Here is a 3,234-nt window from a genome sequence, read left to right as displayed (position 1 = left end):
TCTCCTCTCTCACTATTTTCTGAAAGTGTCTGATCTTGAAAAAGCAAAAGTTGCAAAAATAATTCTTAAAATTACAAGGGAAGACTTGAAACATGATTTAGGTTTTCCCCAATTTTCTCTTTTTAAACGAAGTACTAGTTTAACTGATTTATTTTGACCAAAATCAACCAATATTCTAAATCTATTTGGACATTCAAACAAGTATGGTGATGGATTAGCCCAATCCCCAATGTTTTCGTAAGCCAACAGAAATTCTCAGCACATGTTTGAGCATTTTAAATCATTAAAATCTGTAAATGATACAGCAGAACGAGCTGTTAAACTAATTTAAGACTTTGCAAAATCTTTAACCAAAGATAAAAAGCTTAAAAAATTTCTTTTACGTGCAGTAGAACACCACCGGAAAGATTTAAGTTGCTTGTTTATTTATCACAAATAAATAAAAAACAACTTAAAAACACAATTTTTAAAAATTTAAACAATGCTTTAATTTATACTGCTAATTTGTTTCAAATATTTTTGTCTTGTTGTAATAATTTATATAAAAAATGACTTTAACTTTTAATTTCTGTTACTTAGTCTCAGTTTAGTCTCAGTTAGCGCTAATATTTTTAATTTATACCAATCATTTACTTGCTTCTTTGTCATAAAAATACATTTAACAACCAATTTTAAAATTATTTATCAAGTAAATCTTGTTTTTACTAACATTCAAAAACATATAGAGGCATTATAAGAAATTGGTGACGTGGGTGTTTTGCTCTTGTAGTTAACTCTCCCATACTTTTTTATTTAAGCTAAAAAAAATTTGTTTTACGTCATTATTTATTTCAGCTATTGGCATTTTAATTATAGATTATTATTATAATCTCATTTATGGTGCAAATCACTTTACTTTAGTTAGAAACACAACATTAGTTGCATACAAAAAGTTTTACTTTTGCTATGTTTACTTTAAAAGAATTAAATACTTTTGTTTAAACGTGTGGGCGTTTGTGTTTGAGAAAGGGAAGATGTGAGTTAGTTTGTGACTCTGGGAATGCCTATCTTCAATTCAGGTCCTGATAATTATTCAAAGCTTTAAATATAATCTATAAAACGTACATGTACTTCACTATAAATAGTTTCTTTTAATAAAAAAAACGTTCGATTCAATTTAATAAAATTCGAAGTTTAACATTATTAACTCTATTTGCATTTTTTTCTTTAGGGAATGGACATTCGTAAAAAAAAATCCATTATTTATGAAACTTTTTCCGTCATTGGCGTTATTTTGAACGTCGTGGGTTTGATTGTACTTGTTAAATTTACAAACAAACTTGATGTAACGCAGCGATATATACTAATCCAACTATGTTTCATAGACTTTTGTTTAAGTTTAGATCTTGCAATTTTGGCTTTATTGAATTTAATAAATAAAATGTCTTTTGAACCATTAAAAATATTTTTAATTGTTTTTTCAATTTTAAAAACAGCATTGTATTATACAACATTTTGGTTTGTATTTGACAGATTTTTGCATATTAAGCTAAACGTAAAATACATCATTTATTGGTCGAAAAAAAAAACCATCATTATGATGATAATTTTATTGAGTATTGCTATATTGATTGGAAGCTTACTCGGAACAGATGTAATAAACCAATCTTATGAGTACACGATTTACGCATGCTACGATTTAGTTATAATTAGCTTTTCTGTATTTTTTTACATGTATACTCTAGTACACTTTTACAAGCAAAAAGCAAATGTTCGTTCCAACCAACAAAACAAAGGAGTCTTTAAAGGAATTTTACTATCTGTCAGTATTATAACAATATTTGTTGTGTTATTTGCAATACCTGATGTAATAATAGCTTTATCAGATAGAGAAAAAGTCAACGTGAATGATCATTTAAGTATGTATGTAGCTATATCTATTCATATATCTCTGTGGACTGATGCATTAGTATATATATTTGCGTCCCCACAAGTAAGAGTTGTTTTTAAAAGAAACTTAAAACGCTTGTTTTGCAAGAAGGAACATCTGAATAAAAGTAATTTTATTGCATCACTATCATCATCAATAGGAAATATTAAAAACTCAAGTTTATAAAAAAAAAAAAATTTTTACTATAGATTCCAGCAAAGCACTCTCCAATGAAGGCTTTTAAATAAAATTCACAAAAAAAAAATGCTAAAAAATAACTGAATTAAAAAAATTACAAATAATAATTATTAAATGTATTTTTTGTAAACGATAAATGCAGTTTTTATTATATAAATGGAACATTGCAAATAATTGTTGTATAAATATTATATTAAATATATGTAAAGAATAGAGCTAATAATAAATTATAATTTGTTTAATAAAATTACTGATATTTATTGTTGAATGTATTTTTTGTAAACGATGAATGCAGTTTTTATTATATAAATACTTTAATAATAACTAATTGCAATATTCCTTGACTTTGCCAATGCCTTTGACATAATTGATTGTGAGCTTCTTCTTACGAAATTTTTAATATACTCCCCTAAATGGAATATTTTCTGGATTGCATTATACCTACTGATCAGATACCAGCAAATTTATTCTAACGGCATAGCAACAGAATGGCGACCTGTGGAAGTTGGAGTTATCCAATTTTTTCTCTTGGACCTGTTTTCGTTATTCTCTTCATACTTGATATAAACAATATATTTAACTGCAACACTGTATAGAAATTAAAACATAGGATAAAAATTATACAAATTTGCTGATGACATCCTTGCATACATTGTTGGAGACCCAGCCAACCCAATCCTGGCCACCACCAATTATTTTACGCAACTCCAAATTACTTTGATATGTAGTATCATTCAAATACCTAGAATTAGATTTAAATATAAAAAGAAACGCCGACGAACAACGACAGCGCATCAAGACCGATTAATCTTTAGCTCAGTACATAATTAGAAGTCTAAAAAACTAGGTTTTCATTGCGAAACACAAGTAACAATATACCAAAATATTGGACTTAATCAATCGATCTTATCTTTGATTCTATTTAAATCAAAAGCTACCCTTTTTTCTGACTATAGCAAAATATTCCGTTCTTTTGAAAATTCTCAATAAACGCAGGAATAACAAAATGACATCGATGCTCTTGATACATGGTCTCAAAAATGGGGAATGAAATTTAACATTAATAAATGTTCTGTAATGCAATTAGGACACAACAACAAATCTCATACCTATAATATTCATGATCC

The 3,234-nt window shown here is 27.2% G+C and overlaps 1 long non-coding RNA gene across 1 annotated transcript; it reads left to right on the top strand.

The window, feature by feature from the left end:
• The first annotated feature begins 893 nt into the window (after positions 1 to 893).
• On the top strand, positions 894 to 2,106 carry LOC136083822 (uncharacterized). The gene is made up of 2 exons (XR_010640125.1): positions 894 to 1,058; positions 1,211 to 2,106. It is a non-coding gene; the product is annotated as an uncharacterized LOC136083822 (long non-coding RNA).
• The last annotated feature ends 1,128 nt before the right edge of the window (positions 2,107 to 3,234 follow it).

Source organism: Hydra vulgaris, chromosome 08 (genome assembly GCF_038396675.1).
Source record: "Hydra vulgaris chromosome 08, alternate assembly HydraT2T_AEP".
In the NCBI taxonomy this organism is placed as follows: domain Eukaryota; kingdom Metazoa; phylum Cnidaria; class Hydrozoa; order Anthoathecata; family Hydridae; genus Hydra; species Hydra vulgaris.
This window is presented reverse-complemented; position numbering and strand designations above follow the sequence as displayed.